The sequence below is a fragment of the Chiloscyllium plagiosum genome, unplaced genomic scaffold (assembly GCF_037043375.1).
Source record: "Chiloscyllium plagiosum isolate Xiang-an unplaced genomic scaffold, Cpla_swu_hap1 HiC_scaffold_158, whole genome shotgun sequence".
NCBI classification, from domain to species: Eukaryota; Metazoa; Chordata; class Chondrichthyes; order Orectolobiformes; family Hemiscylliidae; genus Chiloscyllium; species Chiloscyllium plagiosum.
This window is the reverse complement of record NW_028270297.1, coordinates 736253-758603: the sequence shown is the minus strand read 5'-3', so window position 1 is coordinate 758603 and position 22351 is coordinate 736253.

Here is a 22351-nt window from a genome sequence, read left to right as displayed (position 1 = left end):
CTCACTGCCGCCCACACACCATCCCAGCCTGACCCTAAGCACAATCCACACACCGCCAACAGCCTGACCCTCACCACCGTCCACACCCTGCCCCCAGCCTGACACTCACCACCGCCGACACGCCGCCCCCAATGTGAAACTCACTGCCGTCCTCACACCACCCCCAGCCTGTCCCTCACTGCCGTGCACACACTGCCCCAGCCTGACCCTCACCACCGTCCATACACCGCCCCCTGCCCGACCCTCACCACCGTCCACACACCGCTCCCAGCTTGTCCCTCACTGCCGTCCACACACTGACCTTAGCCTGACCCTCACCAAAGTCCAACAACGACCCCAGCCAGACCCTCACTGCCGTCCGCACACCGCCCCCAGTCTGACTCTCACTGCCGTCCACACAGGGCCACGAGCCTGACACTCACCACCTTCCAAAGACCGCCCCCAGGCTTGCCCTCACTGATGCCCACACACTGCCCTCAGCCTGACCCTTACTGCTACCAAAAACCACTCGATCCTGACCCTCACCGCCGTCCAACACTGCCCTCAGCCTAACCCTCACTGCCACACACACACCACACCCGCCTGACCCTAAGCGCCATCCACACACCGCCAACAGCCTGACAGTCACCACCGTCCACACACTGCCCTCAGCCTGACTCTCAGCGCCGTCCACACACCGCCCCCAGCCTGACCCTCACCATCATCCACACGCTGCCCCCAGCCTGACACTCACCACCGCTGACACGCTATCCCCAGCCTGACCCTCACCACCCTGGACTCACTGCCCCCGGCTGGACATTCACTGCCCCAAGCCTGACCTTACCGCCCCAAGCCTGACCTTACTGCCCCCAGCCTGTCCCTCACCGCCGTCCAACATTGCCCCCAGCCTGACCCTCACCGCCGTTCAACACCTCCCCAAGCCTGACCCTCACTGCCGCCCACACACCGCCCCCAGCCTGACCCTCACCACCGCCCAACACTGCCCCCAGTCTGACCCTCACTGCCACCCACACACCACCCCCAGCCTGACGTTCACCATCATCCAACACTGCTCCTAACCTGACCCTCAATGTCGCCCACACATTGCCCCACAGCCTGACACTCACCGCCGTCCACTCACCGCACCTAGCCTGACCTTCACCATCATCCAACACTGCTCCATCCACACACTGCCCCCAGCCTCACCCTCAGTGCCATCCACACACTGCCCCCAGGCTGACCCTCACTGCCGCCCACACACCACCCCCAGCCTGACCCTCACCGCCGTCCAACACCACCCCCAGCCTGACCCTCACTCCCACCCACACACCGCCCCCAGCCTGACCCTCACTGCCGCCCACACCCCCCCCCAAACCTACCCTCACTATCGGCCACATACCGCCCCCAGCCAGACCCTCCTGCTCTGCCACACACCACCCCACAGCCTGACCCTCACCGCACCGGATACACTGCCCCCAACCGGACCCTAATGCACCCAGCCTGACCTTACTGCCCCCAGCCTGACCCTCACCGCTGTCCAACATTGCCACAAACCTATCACTCACCACCGCTCAACACCACCCCAGCCTGACCCCCACTGCCGCCCACCCACCGCCCCCAGCCCGACCCTCAGCGCCATCCACAAACCTCCACCAGCCTGATCCTCACCAACATCCACACTCCACCCCCAGCCTGGTTCTCACTGCCGCCCACACAACGCCCTCAGCAAGACCCTCAGCGCCATCTACACACCGCCCCCAGTCTGATCATCACCACCATCCACACTCCGTGCCCAGCCTGGTCCTCACTGCCGCTCACACACCGCCCTCAACCTGATCCTCGACGCCGTCTACACACAGCCCCCAGCTTGACCCTCACCACAGTCTACACACCACCCCAAGCATGACCATCGCTGCCACCCACACACTACCCCTAGACAGACCCTCACCGCCATCCACACACCGCCCCTAGTCTGACCTTCGCTGCCGCCCACACACGGTCCTCAGTCTGACCCTCACCACCACGCAAATACCGTCTCCAGTCTGATCCTTTCCGCCATCCACACACCGCCCCCAGTCTGACCCTCGCTGCCGCCCACACACCGCCCCCAGTCTGATCCTCACCACCATCCACACTCCGTGTCCTGCCTGGTCCTCACTGCCGCTCACACACCACCCTCAACCTGACCATCGGCGCCGTCTTCACACAGCCCCCAGCTTGACCCTCACCACAGTCTACACACCACCCCAAGCATGACCCTCGCTGCCACCCACACACCACCCCTAGACTGACCCTCAGCGCCATCCACACACCGCCCCTAGTCTGACCCTCGCTGCCGCCCACACACGGTCCTTAGTCTGACCCTCAACACCACGCAAATACCGTCTCCAGTCTGATCCTTTCCTCCATCCACACATCGCCCCCAGCCTGACCCTCGCCGCCGTCTACACTCCATGCCCAGACTGACCCTCACAGGGTCCCTCACAGGAACAGCGGTCAGGGTCAGGCTGGAGGCGGTAAGGTCAGGCTGGGTGCGGTGAGGGTCCGGCTGGGGACAGTGCGTCTGGGGCGTTGAGGGTCAGGCTGGGGGCGGTAATGTCAGGCTGGGGGCGGTAAGGTCAGGCTGGGTGCGGTGAGTGTCCGGCTGGGGGCAGTGCGTCCGGGGCGGTGAGAGTCAGCCTGGGCGGTGGGGTGTGGCGGAACAGTGAGGTTCTGGCTGGGGGCAGTGTGTGGACGATGGTGAGGGTTAGTTTGGGGGCGGTGTGTGGGCTGCAGTGCGGGTCAGTCTGGGGCGGTGTGTGGATGGCATTGAGGGTCAGTTTGGGGGTGGTGTGTGGGCGGCGGTGAGGGCCAGTCTGGGGCGGTGTGTGGATGGCGGTGAGGATCAGGATGGGGTGGTGTTGAACGGCGGCGAGGGTTAGGCTGGTGGCAATGTTGGACAGCGGTGAGGGTCAGGCTGGGGGCGGTAAGGTCAGGCTGGGTGCATTAGGGTCCGCATGGGGGCAGTGCATCCGGTGCGGTGAGGGTCACGCTGTGAGGTGGTGTGTGGCAGAGCAGGAGGGTCTGGCTGGGGGCGGTATGTGGCCGATGGTGAGGGTTAGTTTGGGGGGTGGTGTGTGGGCGGCAGTGCGGGTCAGTCTGGGGGTGGTGTGTGGGCGGCAGTGCGGGTCAGTCTGGGGGTGGTGTGTGGATGGCATTGAGGGTCAGTCTGGGGGTGGTTTGTGGGTGGCAGTGAGGGTCAGCCTGGGCGCAGTGTGTGGATGACACTGAGGTTGTGGCTGGGAGCGGTGTGTGGGCTGCAGTGAGGGTCAGGCTGGGGGAAGTGTGTGGACGGTGGTGAGGGTCAGCTGGGGGCAGTGAGTGGACGAGGGTGAGTGTCAGGCTGTGGGGCAATGTGTGGGCGACATTGAGGGTCAGATTGGGAGCGATGTTGGGTGACGGTGAAGGTCAGGCTGAGGGTGGTGAGTGGGTAGCAGTGAGGGTCAGACTGGGGGCAATGTTTTGGACGGCGGTCAGTATCAGGCTGTGGGTCAATGTGTGGGCGACATTGAGGGTCAGGTTGGTAGCGATGGTGGATGACGATGAAGGTCAGGTTGGGGGTGGTGTGTGGGCGGCAGTGAGGGTCAGGCTTGGGGTGGTGTTGAACGGCGGTTAGGGTCAGGCTGGGGGCGGTGTGTGGGCGGCAGTGAGGGTCAGGCTTGGGGTGGTGTTGAACGACGGTTAGGATCATGCTGGGGAAATGTTGAACGGCGGTGAGGGTCAGGCTGGGGGCGGTAAGGTCAGGCTGGGGGCGGTAAGGACAATCTTGGGGCGGGGAGGGTCAGGCTGGGGGCAGTGAGTCCGGCGCGGTAAGGGTCAGGCTGGGGGATGGTGTGTGTACGGCAGTGAGGGTCTGGCTGGGGTCGGTGTTGGACGTTGGTGTGGGTCAGGCTAAGGGCAGTGTGTGGACAGCAGTGAGGGCCATCCTGGGGGCGGTCTTTGTAAGGTGGTGAGGGTCAGGCTGGGGGCGGTGTGTGGACGGTGGTGAGGGTCAGGCTGGGGGGCGGTGTGTGGGCAGTAGTGAGAGACAGGCTGGGGGCGGTGTGTGGACGGCATTGAGGTTCAGCCTGGGGGCGGCGTGACGGCGGTGGTGAGTGTCAGGCTGGGGGCAGTATGTGGACAGTGGTGAGGCTCAGGCTGGGGGCAGTGTGTGGACGGGGGTGAGTGTCAGGCTGGGGGCGGTGTGTGGAGGGCGCTGAGAGTCAGGCTGAGGACCGTGTGTGGATGGTGGTGAGAGTCAGGCGTTTGGCTGTGTGTGGGCGGCAGTGAGGGTCAGGCTGGGGGCAGTGTTGGACGGCGGTGAGGGTCAGGATGGGGTGATTTGTGGGTGTCAGTGAGGGTCATGCTGGTGGCAGTGTTGGTCGGCGGTGAGGGTCGGGATGGGGTGTTTTGTGGGTAGCAGTAAGGGTCAGGTTGAGGGCGGTGTGTGGGCATCAGTGAAAGCCAGTCTGGGGGCAGTCTTTGGAAGGTGGTGAGGGTCAGGCTGGGGGCCGTGTGTGGACAGTGGTGAGAGTCAGGCTGGTGGGGCGGTGTGTGGACGGCAGTGACGGACAGTCTGGGGTGGTGTGTGGATGGCAGTGAGTGTCAGGCTGGGGGTGGTGTTGAACGGCGGTGAGGGTCAGGCTGGGGGCGGTGTTGGACGGTGGTGAGGGTCAGGATGGGGTGATTTGTTGGTAGCAGTAAGGGCCAAGTTGAGGGCGGTGTGTGGGCATCAGTGAGGGCCAGCCTGGGGGCAGTCTTTGGAAGGTGGTGAGGATCAGGCTGGGGGCGGTGTTGGACGGCAGTGACGGACAGTCTGGGGTGGTGTGTGGATGACAGTGAGTGTCAGGCTGGTGGTGGTGTGTGGGCATCCGTGAGGGCCAGCCTGGGGGCGGTCTTTGGAAGGTGGTGAGTGTCAGGCTGGGCGCGGTGTATGGATGGCGCTGAGGGTCAGTCTTGGGGGCATTGTATGAGCGGCAGTTAAGATCAGTCTGGGGCGGTGTGTGGATGGCAGTAAGGTCAGGCTGGGTCAGTGTGTGGATGACAGTGAGGGTCAGGCTGGGTCGGTGTGTGGATGCCAGTGAAGGTCAGGCTGGGGGCGATGTGTGGACGGCGGTATGGGTCAGGCTGGCGGCAGTGTGTGGACGGTGGTGAGTGTCAGGCTGCGGGCGGTGTGTGGACGTCGCTGAGAGTCAGGCTGAGGGCAGTGTGTGGATGGCGCTGAGGGTCAGTCTGGGAGCGTTGTGTTGATGGCAGTAAGGGTCAGGCTGGGTCACTGTGTGGATGGCAGTGAGGTTCAGGCTGGGGGTGGTGTGTGGATGCCGGTGAAGTCCAGGCTGGGGGCGATGTGTGGACGGCGGAGAAGGTCAGGTTGGGGGCGGTGTGTGGACGGCGGTGAGGGTCAGGTTGGAGGCAGTGTGGATTCCGGTGAGAGTCAGACTGGGGTGGTGTGCAGACGGTGGTAAGGGTCAGGCTGGGTCGGTGTGTGGATGGCAGTGAGGGTCAGGCTGGGTCGGTGTGCGGATGCCGTTGAAGGTCAGGCTGGGGGCGATGTGTGGACGGTGGAGAAGGTCAGGTTGGGGGTGGTTAGGGTGGGGGCGGTGAGGGTCAGGCTGGGGGCAATGTGGATTCTGACTGGGGTGGTGTGCAGACGATGGTAAGGATCAGGCTGGGCGTGGTGTGTAGATGCTGGTGATGGTTAGGCTGGGGTCAGTGAGTGTCAGGCTGTGGGACAATGTGTGAGCGACGTTGAGGGTCAGGCTGGGAGCGGTGTTCGACAATGCTGAGGGTCAGGCTGGGGGTGTTGTGTGAGCGGCAGTGAGGGTCAGGCTGGGGGTGGTGAGTGGACGGCGGTAAGTGTCAGGCTATGGGGCAATGTGTGGGTGGCAGTGAGGGTCAGGCTGGAGCCGGTGTGTGGGCGGCAGTGAGTATCAGGCTGGGAGCGTTGTTGGACGACGATGAGGGGTAGGATGGGGTTGTTTGTGTGGGCGGCAGTGAGGGTCAAGCTGGGGGCGGTATTGGACAGCGATGAGGGTCAGGCTGATGGTGGTGTGTGGGCGGCAGTGAGGGTCAGGCTGGGGGCGGTGTGTGGGAGGCAGTGAGGGTCAGGCTGGGGACGGTGTGTAGACGGCAGTGAGGGGCAGGCTGGGGACGGTGTGTGCACAGGCAATCATGCTGTGTGCCTCTGCAGTCTCCTGAATGGGGAGCAGACTTTGAAAACTCCGAACCCCAGAGGAAAGGCATTTAATGAATTCACCGAATCATTGATTATCCGAATGAATTCGTGCCCACCCAACTCGTTCACATAATTGAGGTTCCTCTCTCGGTGGGAACATGAATTGGAAGGGTTTAGAGGGATTTGGGCCAGGTTCTGGCAGGCAGGCCTCGAATGGGTTGGGATACCTGGTCAGCATGGACGGGTTGGACCGAAGGGTCTGTTTCTGTGCTGTATATCTCTTTGACTCGATGACCTTCCAGCCAATTTTGTATCCAAATCTCCTCATCTTCTTGTATTCTATGGTGATGAACTTGCTAACCCGTCTGTTATGTGGACCCTTGCTGAACGGCTTCGTGAAGTCCAAGTTATTGATTTTCATGCACAAAGCCATGCTGGCTATCTCTAATCATTCTTGTCTTTCCAATTACATGTACATCCTGCCCCTTATAAACCCTTCCAACAACTTGCCTTCTACTGACTACAGCCTCACCGGTCTATAGTTTGCTGACTTTTCCTTACCACCTTTTTCAAATAATGGCACTAGTCTTCCAGCAACTAGTCCACAACTAGAGGGCATAGGTTTAGGGTGACAGGGTAAAGATATAAAAAAGGGTGAAGGGGCAACTTTTTCACGCAGAGTGTGGTACGTGCATGGAATGAGCTGCCAGAGGAAGTGGTGGAGGCAGGGACAATTGCAACATTTAAGAGGCATTTGGATCGATATATGAATAGGAAGGGTTTGGAGGGTGATGGGGCCGGTGCTGGCAGGTGGGACTAGATTATCTGGTCAGCATGGATGGGTTGGAGTGAAGAGTCTGTTTTCATGTTATACATCTCAATGACTCTGACTCTAAATGGCCAGTTTCCACACCACAATGATTCTACGAGAAACTCATTTGGACAGGTACCTAATAGGAAATGTTTCTCTTCATGTGGACCAAGGGGAGGCAGGTGGGATTACCTCAGTTTGGAAATATGTTTGACATGGATTGATTGGATCACAGGGTCTGTTTCCATGCTGCATAACATTTCGACTCTAATTCTTGCTATCCCTGCATTCCTCCCTCTTCACATCTCTCCCTATCTCTGTCAACTCACCCAGCCTCACGTCTCTTCCTTATCTTCATAGTTTGTGAGAAGATTTGTAGCTTGGGTAATCATTGTTGTGGTTCTGTTCGCCGAGCTGGGAATTTGTGTTGCAGATGTTTCATCCCCTGTCTAGGTGACATCCTCAGTGCTTGGGAGCCTTCTGTGACGCGCTTCTGTGATGTTTCCTCCGGCATTTATAGTGGTTTGTATCTGCCACTTCCGGTTGTCAGTTCCAGCTGCAGCGGACAGGGGACGAAACGTCTGCAACACAAATTCCCAGCTCGGCGAACAGAACCACATCTTCCTTATCTCTAATAATCCCTCTCCAGCCTCAGATCCCTCCCTTACTCTAATCCCCTCCAGTCTCTCAAAGCTGTGCTACATGTGCCTTTCTTTGATTTCGGCCTTGAGGATACCCCATTTTTATTTCTCAATTGATGACGGCCCTTTCAGATTCCTGCATCGAGCTCCAGAATTTCCTCCTAATCCTCTCCATCTCACTTTCCTCTCAAACACATTGACCAATCATGTGTCATCTATTCTACTATCATTTTTTTCTGATCTGGTTTCAAAGGTGGCCTGTCATATTCCTATATTAAGTGTCTTGAGGTTTACAGTACAGAAAAAGGCTCTGTGGGCCATTGAGTCTGTGCCAGTAAAGAAAACTATCACCAAACTATCCGGATCCATTTTCCAATACACTGTCATTCGCACCATCTGTCTTGGTATCACAAGTGTGCACCTAAATATGTCTTAAATGCTGTTGGGAATTCTGTGTCTCCCACCCTCACAGACAGTGAGGTTTAGTGCAACTGTTGCTCGATGATGGAATCACTCACAGGAACACAGAGCAGCTGGGTCTGTGCAAACCAGAGATCGCCCATACATTGGGAAGGATGGCAGGGTCCCTGAGAGGGGTGCTGAAACTTTATTGCTGGAACAGCACAGCAGGTCAGGCAGCATCCAGGGAACAGGAGATTCGACGTTTCGGGCACATGCCCTTCTTCAGGAATGAGCAGAGAGTGTTCAGCAGGAGAAGATAAAAGGTAGGGAGGAGGGACTTGGAGGAGGGGCGTTGGAAATGAGATAGGTGGAAAGAGGTCAAGGTGAAGGTGATAGGTCGGAGTAGGGTGGAGGCGGAGAGGTCAAGAAGAAGACTGCAGGTCAGGAAGGCGGTGCCGGGCTGGAGGGATTCGGCTGAGACAAGGTGGGGGAGGGGGGATGAAGAAACTGGTGAAGTCCAAGTTCATCCCCTGTGGTTGGAGGGTTCCCAGTCGGAAGATAAGACGCTCCTCCTCCGACCGTCGGGTTGTTGTGGTTTGGCGGTGGATGAGTCCAATGACCTGCATATCCTCGGTTGAGTGGGAGGGGGAGTTGAAATGCTGTGCTACAGGGTGGTTGGGTTGGTTCGTCCGGGTGGCCCAGAGGTGCTCTCTGAATCGCTCCGCAAGTAGGCGGCCTGTCTCCCCAATATCGAGGAGGCCACACCGGCTGCAGCGGATGCAGTAGATGATGTGGGTGGAGGTGCAGGTGAATCTGTGGCGGATATGGAAGTTTCCTTTGGGGCCTTGGAGAGAAGTGAGGGGGGATGTGTGGGCGCAAGTGTTGCACCTCCTGCGGTTGCAAGGGAAGGTGCCGGGAGTGGAGGTTGGGTCGGTGGGGGGTGTGGATCTGACAAGGGAGTCGCGGAGGGAGTGGTCTCTACGGAAAGCTGATAGAGGAGGGGAGGGAAATATATCCTTGGTGGTGGGGTCCGTTTGGAGGTGGCGGAAGTGACGGCGGATGATGCGCTGTACATGGAGATTGGTGGGTGGTAGGTGAGGACCAGTGGGGTTCTGTCCTGGTGGCGGTTGGAGGGGCGGGGCTCAAGGGCGGAGGAGCGGGAAGTGGAGGAGATGCGGTGGAGGGCATCGTCGATCACGTCGGGGGGGAAATTGCGGTCCTTGAAGAAGGAGGCCGTCTGTGTTGTGCGTATTTTGAACTGGTCCTCCTGGGAGCAGATGCGGCGGAGACGTAGGAATTGGGAGAATGGGATGGCGTTTTTACAGGGGGCGGGGTGGGAGGAGGTGTAGTCCAGGTAGCTGTGGGAGTCGGTCGGTTTGTAGTAGATGTCCGTGTTGATTCGGTCGTCTGAGCTAGAAACAGAAAGGTCTAGGAAGGGGAGGGAGGAGTCCGAGACTGTCCAGGTTAATTTGAGGTCGGGGTGGAAGGTGTTAGTGTAGTGGATGAACTGTTCAACCTCCTCGTGGGAGCACGAGGTAGCGCCGATACAGTCATCAATGTAGCGGAGGAAAAGATGGGGGGTGGGGCCAGTGTAGTTGCGGAAGATGGATTGTTCCACATACCCTACGAAGAGGCAGGCATAGCTGGGGCCCATGCGGGTGCCCATGGCTACTCCTTTTGTTTGGAGAAAGTGGGAGGATTGGAAAGAAAAGTTGTTCAGGGTGAGGACCAGTTCAGTCAGTCGAAGGAGGGTGTCGGTGGAAGGGTACTGGGTGGTACGGCGGGAAAGGAAGAAGCGGAGTGCTTTGAGTCCTTCGTGATGGGGGATGGAGGTGTACAGGGACTGGATGTCCATGGTGAAGATGAGGCGTTGGGGACCGGGGAAGCGGAAATCCTGGAGGAGGTGGAGGGCGTGGGTGGTGTCACGGACGTAGGTGGGGAGTTCTTGGACTAATGGGGACAGGACGGAGTCAAGGTATGCGGAGACGAGTTCGGTGGGGCAGGAGCAGGCTGAGACGATGGGTCGTCCGGGGCAGTCAGGTTTGTGGATTTTGGGCAGGAGGTAGAAACGGGCGGTTCGGGGTTGTGGTACTATGAGGTTGGAGGCGGTGGATGGGAGGTCCCCTGAGGTGATGAGGTTATGGATGGTCTGGGAGATGATGGTTTGGTGGTGGGGGGTGGGGTCATGGTCAAGGGGGCAGTAGGAGGAGGTATCTGCGAGCTGGCGTTTGGCCTCAGCGGTGTAGAGGTCGGTGCGCCAAACTACTACTGCGCCTCCCTTGTCAGCTGGTTTGATGGTGAGGTTGGGGTTGGAACGGAGGGAGTGGAGGGCTGTGCGTTCCGAGGGTGAGAGGTTGGAGTGGGTGGGAGGGGTGTGGGAGTTCAGGTAGCGATTAATATCGCGGCGGCAGTTTGCAATAAAGAGGTCGAGGGCAGGTAGGAGGCCAGCACGGGGTGTCCAGGTGGACGGGGTGTGTTGGAGGTGGGAGAAGGGGTCGTCAGAGGGTGGGTGAGGGTCTTGATTGAAAAAGAAGGCACGGAGGCGAAGGCGGCGGAAGAATCGTTCAATGTCACTCCGTGTATTGAATTCATTGACCCGAGAACGTGTGGGAACGAAGGTGAGACCCCTCCTGAGGACTGATCTCTCATCCTCAGAGAGGGGCAGGTCCGGAGGGATGGTGAACACACGGCAGGGCGGGGAGCTAGGACCTGGTGTGGGACTGGAGCTGGATGTGGGGGCGGGGTTAGGCCTGGAGGCGGGGACAGAGGTCGGCGGGGGGGCGGGGTTAGGCGCGGTGACGGGACTCGGCCGGGGGGCGGGGTTAGGCGCGGTGACGGAACTGGGCCGGGGGGCGGGGTTAGGCGCGGTGAGGGAACTCGGCCCGGGGGCGGGGTTAGGCGCGGTGACGGAACTCGGCCGGGGGGCGGGGTTAGGCGCGGTGACGGAACTCGGCCGGGGGGCGTGGTTAGGCGTGGTGACGGAACACGGCCGGGGGGCGGGGTTAGGCGTGGTGACGGAACGCGGCGGGGGGCGGAGACACATGCGGCGATGTCCAAATGCAGGTCGCTGACGTCACTGGGGGCGGAAGTAGCTGCGGCGACCACGGAGACAGAGTTTTTCCCCATACTCGCGGAGGTTTCCAATCTGTTGGCGATTGTCTTCATGACGATGGCAGAGCAGGTTGTCTGTGCGGCGATCCCGAAGGCGGTTGTTTGGGCCGCGATCATGAACGTTGCGAGGTCGGTGGGGGCGGAAGTGACGTCATCGTCTGCGGCGTCTGCGGCAATTGCCTGAGAGGGGTCACAGGGGATTTACCAGGATGGTTCAAGGAATGGGGGATTGTAGTCTCATGTTTTGGATATTCTTTTACATTAGTCATTGGTATGATATAGTTGCTGCTGATACATTGGGTAGATAATATCGATCTTCAATAGATGGACTCTCCTTCTCAACCTCTCCCCTTGCCTGGGCTGGGGTAACCTTCAGGTTTAACCACCACCAGACATCTCTCCCTAATGAGAGAGCAACCCTATGGTCTGGTAGGACATTACTGACTTTGCCTCTACACAGTGATGTCACTGTACCTCGGGGGTGGAGAGAGGGAATGCTGAAGGCGGTGGATGGGACACCACTCAGGCACAGTGCTTTGCCCTGGAGGATGTTCACGTTCTTTAACATTGCTGGGAGCTGCACTGATGCAGGCAAGTGGACACTATTCCAACACAACTCGGATGAGTACCTTATAGAGAGCAAACATACTTTGGGGAATCAGGGATTTGGGGAAACTGGGATTGAGGGGAGCTGTGACAGAGGGGTTTACAAAAGTTACCCGTTGTAATAATAATAAACCTTACACCCATCAGCTCATTATACAAGGATTACAGGACACATTGAAGGTGTGGGGAGAACTATTGAGAGAATGGGATGATTTCAAGGAGAACTTTTATGCAGTAAATGGGATTGAGCTGGAACACAATACTCACGCACAATGTGAATATCCAGGTCCTGATTAATCGAGTAATGCTGTCAGAGTTTGGCATTACAGTTACTGAGGTTACCATCTGAATGTCCACCTGTAGTATCCTCTAATACAAGTTATAAAATCTGTCACTGTCAGTTCAGGTTAGAAACTCACACCATCCCCCCCCTCCTGGCCCAGGATGACTGTCCACAATATCCCTTGTGGAGGTCAGCAGTTAGTTCAGGGGGAAATCTATGTGGGTTTCTATGAGTCTCCACCTTGGGACTTCATGTGACTGAACAGGGCAGATCTTTTTCACATGAGACAGAATGATCCAAAAGTCCGTGAGATGTGGAGATGAATAAGACATGGGGAGTGAAAGGCTCATGCAGCTTAATGGGCAAGTAGTCTCCATTCTGACCAATGGGCAGCAAGCTCCTCCCAGTCATCCCATAGAGTCTCATGAAAACAGAGCAACACCACACGCTTCCCACTGCCCAGGATTCCCAGTAAACGTTTAGAAGAATTGGAGGTGGGGGGATCTGTCGGAAAAGGCATAACTGTAAAGTTCGAAGAGGATTGTGAAGAGAGAGCGATGCACAGGAGAAAGGGGCAACAAGTTGCCAGATGGAGTATAATTTGGGAAAATGGGAAGTTGGTCATTTTGGATATAATAAAAGAACAGAGTTCTATTTGAATGGTGGAAACTGTAGAAAGCTGCACCACAAAGGGACCAGGGGTAATTGTGCAGGAAACACAGAAAGCTAGCAGATTCTGGGTCAGTCACGGAATCAAGGGTTCTGCTTTAGATTCGTCAAGTTTAAGGCAACACCGACACGGGTAAGGGGTTTCAGTGGCAATGGAGCTGGGGTGAGGTGGAGACAAGCAACATTTTAGAGATTGGAATTCCTGGTCTATGTGATTGTGTGGATGTCTGATCAGAAGGTCACCTTGGGGTCAGATATAACAGCAATATTGTGAAGAGTGTAGTTCTGCCTCAGATATTTCCCAGTGGGAGGGAGGGGCTCAGCAGTAAGGGAAAGTAATTTGTAATAGCAACTGAAGGCAATGGTTTTAACCATTACAATGTTTAATTGGAGAAAATTGCAGCCAATCGAGTAGTGGGAGCGTGGTAAGCAGTTTGATAACTGAGTAACAGTGGAGTAATGAAGAGGGATGGTGGGGAGGGAGAGTTGGGCAGTGTCAGTGTACATGTGAAACCAAAAACGGTGCTTTTCAACAATGTCACCTCCTGGCAGTATGTAGGTGAGAAAAAGGAGGGTCCAAGGATAGATCCTTAGATTCCCTAGAGTGTGCAAACAGTCCCTTCGGCCCAACAAGTCCACACCATCCAGACCCATTCCCCTACATTTACCCGTGATTAATGCACCTAACACTGCGGGCAATTTAGCATGGCCATTTCACCTAACCTGCACATCTTTGGACTGTTGGACGAAACCGGAGACCCGGAGGAAACCCACGCAGACAAGGGGAGAATGTGCAAACTCCACACAGACAGTCGCCTGAGTCTGGAATCGAACCTGGTTGCCTGATGCTGTGAGGCAGCAGTGCTCACCATTGAGCCACCGTGTTGGCCAACCCTTGAGGGACACCACTTGCAATGAATTCAGAAAGGAAATCAGAGAAGTTATCTCAGCTATAGAAGCTTCCATTGTCGAGGAGGGTCTGCCTACTGTGTCAGTCTGGGTGGAAATTAGGAACAGTAATGGAGCAGTCACCTCATTAGGGGTTTACTACAGCCCCCACCCACCCCCCCCCCCCCCCAACAGCAGCAGGGAGATTGAAGAAAGCATAGGTCAGCAAATTTTGGTAGAATGAATGTAATAGGGTTGTTGTAATGGGTGAATTTAACTTTACCAATATTGATTGGAACCTCCTTCGAGCAGATGGTTTGGAAGGAGCTATTTTTGTAAGGTGTTTCATGAGGGTTTCCTTACTCAGCACATTGAAGCGGCCGACGAGGGGAGAGGCAATTTTGATTTTGGTGCTCGGCCATGAGTCAGGGCAGGTGTCAGATCTTGCGGTGGGAGAGCATTTTGGTGATAGTGACCAAAACTGCCTCACATTCTACATAGCCATGGAGAAGGAGAGAAGCAAGCACATTGGGAGGATATTTAATTGGGGGAAAAGGAAACTATGATACTATCAGATGTGAGTTCAGAACCATGGACTAGGAGCAATTGCTCCATGGAAAGGCCACGACAGACATGTGGAGACGGTTTAAGGAACAGTTGTTGCGAGTGATGCAGAAATGTGTTCCTCTGAGACAGGCAAAACCTTGGATGACGAGAGCAGAGGAGTTTCTCGTCAAAAGAAAGAAGGCAGCTTACGTAAAGGAGAGGAAGCAAGGGTCTTGCTCAGCTCTAGAGGATTACAGGCAGGCGAGGAAGGTGCTCGAAAATGGCCTGAGGAGAGCCAGAAGGGGGCACGAAAAAGGCTTGACAGGAAGGATTAGGGAGAATCCAAAGACATTTTACACGGATGTGAGGAGTAAGACAATGATCAAAGAAAGAATAGGGCCGATCAGGGATAGCATAGGGAACTTGTGTGTAGAGTCTGAGGAGGTAGGGGAAGCCCTAAATGAGTTTTTTTGCTTCTGCCTTTACGAAAGAAAAGGACCTTGTAGTGAATGAAATCATTGAGGAGCAGGTAAGCATGCTGGAACGGATAGGGATTGAGGAAGCTGATGTGCTGAACATTTTGATAAACATTAAGATTGACAAGTCGCCAGGGCCAGACCAGATTTGTCCTCGACTGCTTTGGGAAGTGAGAAATATGATTGCTTCGCTGCTTGCGAAGATCCTTACATCCTCGCTCTCCATTGGAGTCGTACCTGAGGACTGGAGGGAGGCAAATGTAATTCCTTTCTTCAAGAAAGGAAATAGGGAAATCCCATGCAATTACAGTCCAGACATTCTCACGTCTGTCGTCTGTAAGGAGTTGGAAAGGATTCTGAGGGACAGATTTATGACCATCTGGAAGAGCATGGCTTGATTAAATGCAATCAACGCGGCTATGTGAGGGGCAGGTCATGCCTAACACACCTTACTGAGTTCTTTGAGGATGGTCCTAGGTAAGCTGGTAAGGGTCGAGCTATGGATGTTGCGTATGTGGACTTCAGTAAGGCATTTGATAAGGTTCCCCATGGTAGGCTCATTCAGAAGGTCAGGAGGAATGGGATACAGGGAAACTTAGCCGTTGGAATAGAGAATTGGCTGGCCAACAGAAGACAGTGAGTGGTAGTAGAAGGAAAATATTCTGCCTGGATGTCTGTGGTGAGTGGTGTTCCACAGGGCTCTGTCCTTGGGCCTCGACTGTTCGTAATTTTTATTAATGACTTGGATGAGGGGATTGAAGGATGGGTCAGCAAGTTTGCAGACAACACAAAGGTTGGAGATGTCGTTGACAGTATAGAGGACTGTTGTTGGCTGCAGAGGGACATTGACAGGATGCAGAGATGGGCTGAGAGGTGGCAGATGGAGTTCAACCTGGATAAATTCAGGTGATGCATTTTGGAAGGTCAAATTTGAAAGCTGAGTACAGGATAAAAGACAGGATTCTTAGCAATGTGGAGGAACAGAGGGATCTTGGTATGCAGGTACATAGATCCTTTAAAATGGCTACCCAAGTGGACAGGATTGTTAAGAAAGCATATGGTGTTTTGGTTTTCATTAACAGGAGGATTGAGTTTAAGAGTCGTGAGATCTTGATGCAGCTCTTTAAAACTTTGGTTAGAACGCACTTGGAATACTGTGTCCAGTTCTGGTCACCCTATTATAGGAAAGATGTGGATGCTTTGGAGAGGGTTCAGAGGAGGTTTACCAGGATGCTGCCTGGAATGGAGGGCATATCTAACAAAGAGAGGTTGACTGAGCTCGGACTTCTTTCAGTGGAAAAAAGAAGGAAGACAAAGGACCTAATTTAGGTGTACAAGGTAATGAGATGCATAGCTAGAGACTTTTTTCCCAGGGCAGAAATTGTTAATTCGAGGGCTCATAGTTTTAAGCTGTTTTCGGAAAGTATAGAGGGAATGTCAGAGGCGGGTTCTTTACACAGAGAGTTGCGAGAACATGGAATGCGTTGCACAAAGCAGTTGTGGAAGCAAGGTCATTGGGGACATTTAAGAGACTGCTGGACATGCATATGGTCACAGACATTTGAGGGTTCATACATTAGGTTCACCTTACATGAGGATCAATGGTCGGCACAACATCGTGGGCTGAAGGGCCTGTTCTGTGCTGTACTGTTCTATGTCCTATGTTCTATGTTCTATGAAGTGTATCTGTACTTTTCGACCTTCTGCACCCTGTACTGACAGATAGTGCTCCCTCAATACCTGAGAAACCATCGCCTCAGTATGTTTATTCCCAAAGCACCTCGACAGAACATTCATGCCCTCAACACCTCAGAAAGCAAACCTGTTGCCCCCTTTGGACCATGTTCATCCCCAAACCTGTTCTCACTGTGATGACCCACTGCCACCCCCAAGATTGGAGCCCAGGGCCCAGAACATTATTTGAGTCTCTGGATTGATTATACAATCCCTAAGATGTGGAAGCAGGTCATTCGGCCTATCAGGTTCACACTGACCCTCGGCATAGCATCCCACCCACCTTCTCTATCCCTGGATCCCTTCATTTCCTCTGGCTAATCCACCCAGCCTGCACATCCTTGGACAGTGGGTGGGAACTGGAGCACCCGGAGGCTGACACGGGGAGAATGTGCCAAATCCACACAGACAGTCGCCCGAGGCTGGAATCGAACCCAGGTGGGGTGAGGCAACACTGAGTCCCCGTGACCATCCCACCATCTCCTCTCCGTTGATGACCGTTTGATGTCTGTACCCGGGGAGTATCGAACTTGTCTAGCCTTTATTTAAGAAAGATTAGGGACAAGGGTAATGCCTCCACAAGCTCAAGATGCTTGATCCCCCTCGAAAAAATATTTATATCAATATCAAAAAGAGACTTTATTCACAAAAAAAAACGTTATGTACAAACATAGTCACTAAAGTTCGGTTCTGTACAGTCTTTACAACAAGTCTTTGCCATGACATTTATACTCCCCTTGGCTGATTAACTGAAATGTTAGGTCTGATCTGTTCCTTCTGAATTAACATCACAAAGATAAATTGAGAAGGATATTTGTGAAGTGCCTGTGTTCTGTATCTGTTCTCCCATGTACCCTGCCCTCCGAATACAATACCTTACAAAGCCTTAAACCTGTTTGTCAACTTTCAGCAGGAACAGCCTCAGGACATTGAACACAGACTGAATTACTCAGTGACGCTTGGATCAGGTCAAATTCTCAAGCAAACAGATGGCTGGGGAAATTCAGTAGCAATGGTGAAGAGAGAGGAACAATTCGCATTTCAAGTGACCCTTCCTCAAAACGGTCTGTTCTGAAGGAACTTTCCCGCAGAAATCACTGGATTTAAAGGTGAACTCTCTCTCTGTCTCTTTCTCCCTCTCCCTTCAGAGATGCTACCGGACATGCTTAGTTTCTTCAGCAATCTCTGCATTGATGGTTCAGGTTCCTAGCGCGTCCGCACAGATTGATTTTAGTGTTGAATTCTCAAGCTTGCTCTTTTTAAGGGATTGAATCCCTCTGCTGCAAAGGAGGATCAGTTACCACAGCTAACAGGATCGTGATGCCAACATTGTTGGCCCAATCTCTATCATGTCTGAAATTACCATGAAGCCCCAGCTCATCAACCTCGCCCCTCACCTGAAGTATGTGACCCACCAGGCCTCTCTCTCTGACAAGACAGCAGCTCTCGGGTCCTCCTGGTCTATAATAAATTCCCAACTTAAAAGGGCACTCCAGTAAGAGAGCTCTTTAGATGGTTCAGGTCAAAATCCTGGCGCTCCCACCCTAACATCACTGTGGGAGACCCAAGGACAGCAGCAGGAGAGTACAGCTCACCCCCACCTTCCAGGCAACTATTAGAGAGTGTGGTAATCACATGCAAGCCACATTTGAAAATAAGTTTTATAACAGGGTCACGATGGATGGTCACTAACTCTGTTTCTTTACCTGTATTGAAATCAGCGTAATGAAGAAGCTAAGGATGGGTTGAAAATGACAATAATAGCCTTTCGTAGGTTGGTGTTTGTTAGAGTTTGTATCGATAGTATGACTGGGCATGCAGGTAGCTGCCAGAGGAAGTGATGGGGGCTGGTATAATTGTGACACTTAAAAGGCATCAGGATGGGTATGTGAATAGGAAGGGTTTAGAGGGATATCAGCCAAGTGCTAGCTAAAGGAATGAAATAAGATGAGAATATCTGGTTGGTATGGACGAGTTGGACATGAGGGACTAGTTCCAAGCTGTGCACCTCTGTGACTCTGTGCCTCTGAATAGTCTATTACAGAGAGTTTCAGACAAAGATTGGTTTGTGTGTCTCTCTCAAGCTTCCTTAGAACCTGCAAACCCTATGTCTCCAAATTTCCACAAGACTATATGAAATAGAAAAAAAGAGGGTCAGTGCTGAAGGAGTGCTGCACTGTCAGATGGTCAGTGCTGAGGGCGTGCTGCACTGTCAGAGGGTCAGTACTGAGGGAGTGCAGCACTGTCGGAGGGTCAACACTGAGGGAGTGCCGCACTGTCAGAGGGTCAGTACTGAGGGAGTGCTGCACTGTCAGAGGGTCAACACTGAGGGAGTGATGCACTGTAAGAGGGTCAGTACTGAGGGAGTGCTGCACTGTCAGATGGTCAGTACTGAGGGAGTGCTGCACTGTCAGAGGGTCAGTACTGAGGGCTGCTGCACTGTCAGACGGTCAGTGCTGAGGGAGTGCTGCACTGTCAGGGGGTCAGTACTGAGGGAGTGCTGCACTGTCAGAGGGTCAGTTCTGAGGGCGTGCTGCACTATCAGAGGGTCAGTACGGAGGGAGGGCATCACTATCAGAGGATCAGTATGGAGGGAGTGCAGCATTGTCAGAGGATCAGAATGGAGGGAGTGCAGCATTGTCAGAGGATCAGTATGGAGGCAGTGCTGTATTGTCAGAGGATCAGTGTGGAGTGTAAGTACTGAGGGAGTGCTGTACTGTCAGAGGGTCAGTACTGAGGAAGTGCTGCACTGTCAGAGGGTCAGTACTGAGGGAGTGCTGCACTGTCAGAGGGTCAGTACTGAGGAAGTGCTGCACTGTCAGATGGTCAGAACTGAGGAAGTGCGGCACTGTCAGAGGGTCAGTACTGAGGGAGTGCGGCACTGTCAGAGTGTCAGTACTGCAGGAGTGCTGCACTGTCAGAGGGTCAGTACTGAGTGAGTCCTGCACTGTCAGAGGGTCAGTACTGCGGGAGTGCTGCACTGTCAGAGGATCAGTACTGAGGGAGAGGTGCATTATCAGAAGGTTAGTCCTGAGGCAGCAATACACTGTAAGACTGTCAGAACTAAAGGATCGCTGCACTGTCAAAGAGTGCACTGTCAGAGGGTCAGTACTGAGGGAGTGTTGCACAGTCAGAGGGTCAGTACTGAGGGAGTGCTGCACTGTCCGCGGGTCAGTACTGCGGGAGTGTTGCACTGTCAGAGGGTCAGTATTGAGGGAGTGTTGCACTGTCAGAGGGTCAGTACTGAGGGAGTGCTGCACTGTCAGAGGGTCAGTACTGAGGCTGTGCTGCACAGTTAGAGGGTCAGTACTGCCGGAGTGTTGCACTGTCAGAGGGTCAGTGCTGAGGGAGTGTTGCACTGTCATAGAGTGAGTACTGACGGAGTGCTGTTCTGTTAGAGGGTCAGTTATTCGGGAGTGTTGCACTGTTACAGGGGCAGTACTGAGGGAGTGCTGCACTGGCAGAGGGTCAGTACTGAGGGAGTGCCCCACTGTCAGTGGGTCAGTACTGAGGGAGTGCTGCACTGTCAGACGGTCAGTACTGCGGGAGTGTTGCACTGTCAGAGGGTCAGTACTGAGGGAGTGCTGAACAGTTACAGGGTCAGTACTGCGGGAGTGTTGCACTGTCAGAGGGTCAGTACTGAGGAGGTGCTGCACTGTTAGAGGGTCAGTACTGAGGGAGTGCTGCACGGTCAAAGTGTCAGTACTAAGGGAGTGGTGCATCCTCGGAGGGTTAGTACTGAGGGAGTACTACACTGTACGAATGTCAGTACCGCACTATCACACGATCGGTATCGGAGCAGTGCCACACTGTCAGATGGTCAGTACTGAGGAAGTGCTGCACTGTTAGAGGGTCAGTACTGCGGGAGTGCTGCACTGTCAGAGGGTCAGTACTGAGGGAGTGCCGCACTGTCAGATGATCAGTAATGCGGGAGTGCTGCACTGTCACAGGGTCAGTACTGAGGGAGTGCTGCACTGGCAGAGGGTCAGTACTGCGGGAGTGTTGCACTGTCAGAGAGTCAGTACTGAGGGAGTGCTGAACAGTTACAGGGTCAGTACTGCGGGAGCGTTGCACTGTCAGAGGGTCAGTACTGAGGGAGTGCTGCACTGTTAGAGGGTCAGTATTGCGGGAGTGCTGCACTGTCAGAGGGTCAATACTGAGGGAGTGCTGCACTGTCAGAGGGTCAGTAGTGAGGGAGTGCTGCACTGTCAGAGGGTCAGTACTGCGGGAGTGCTGCACTGTCAGAGGATCAGAAATGTGGGAGTGCCACACTGTCAGATGGTTAGTATGAAGGAGTGCTGCACTGTCAGAGGGTCAGTAGTGAGGGAGTGCCACACTGTCAGAAGGTTAGTACTGAGGGAGTGCTGCACAGTCAGAGGGTCAGTACTGAGGGAGTGCCACACTGTCAGAAGGTTAGTACTGAGGGAGTGCTGCACAGTCAGAGGGTCAGTATTGAGGGAGCGTTGCATTCTCATAGGGTTAGTACTGAGGGTGCAATACACTCTAAGACTGACAGAACTAAAGGATCGCTGCACTGTCAAATAGTGCACTGTCAGAGGGTCAGTACTGAGTGAGTGCTGCACTGTTAGAGGGTCAGTACTGCGGAAGTGCAGCACTGTCAGAGGGTCAGTACTGAGGGAGTGCTGCACTGTCAGAGGGTCAGTACTGAGGGAGTGCTGCACTGTCAGAGAGTCAGGACCGAATGGGTGCTGAACTGTTAGCGGGTCAGTACTGAGGGCTGCTGCGCTGTCAGAGAGTCAGTACTGAGAGAGCACCACACGGTCAGAGGCTCAGTCCAGAGGGAAAGCCTCACTATCAGAGGATCTGCACTGAGAGCACTGGACCATCAGAAGGTCAGTACTGAGGGAGTGCCTCATTGCCAGAGGGTCAGTACTGAGGGAGTGCTGCACTGTCAGAGGGTCAGTACTGAGGGAGTGCTACGCTGTCGGAGTGTCAGTACTGAGGGAGTGCCGCACTGTCAGACGGTCAGTCCTGAGGCAGTGCTGCACTGTCGGAGGGTTAGGACAGAGAGAGTGCTACACTGTCAGATAGACAGTACTGAGGCACTACTGGACTGTCAGAGGTGCAGGACCGTGGCAGAGGGTCAGTACTGAGGGAGTGATAGACTGTCAATGAGTCAGTACTGGGGCAATGCTGTACTGTCAGAGTGTCAGGTATGATGGAGTGCTCTACTGTCAGAGGTTTTGTCCTGAGATTGGGCCACACTGTCGGACGGTCAGTATAGGGCCACTTCCACACTGTCAGAGAGTCAGAACTGAGGGGGTGCATCACTATCAGAGGATCAGTATGGAGGGAGTGCAGCATTGTCAGAGAATCAGAATAGAGGGAGTGCAGCATTGTCAGAGTATTAGTATGGAGGCAGTGCTGTATTGTCAGATGATCAGTGTGGAGGGAGTGCAGCATTTTTAGAGGGTCAGTGTGGAGGGAGTGCAGCATTGTCAGAGGATCAGTGTGGAGGGTGTGGAGCATTGTCAGAGGGTTACTGTGGAGGGAGTGCAGCATTGTCAGAGAATCAGTGGAGAGGGAGTGCAGCATTGTCAGAGGAGCAGTATGGAGGGAGTGCAGCATTGCCAAAGAGTCAGTGTGGAGGGAGTGCAGCATTGTCAGAGGGTCAGTATGGAGGGAATGCAGCATTGTCAGACGATCAGTACGGAGGGAGTGCAGCATTGTCAGAGAGTCAGTGTGGAGGGAGTGCAGCATTGTCAGAGGGTTAGTATGGAGGAAGTGCAGCATTGTCAGAGGTCAGTGTGGAGGGAATGCAGCATTGTCAGAGGATCAGTGTGGAGGGACTGCAGCATTGTCAGAGGATCAGTATGGAGGGACAGCAGCATCGTCAGAGGATCAGTATGGAGGGAGTGCAGCATTGTCAGATGGTCAGTACTGAGAGAGTGCTGCACAGTCAGAGGGTCAGTAGTGAGGGGGTGTTGCACTGTCAGAGGGTCAGTACTGACGGAGTGTTGCACAGTTCGAGGGTCAGTACTGAGGGAGTGC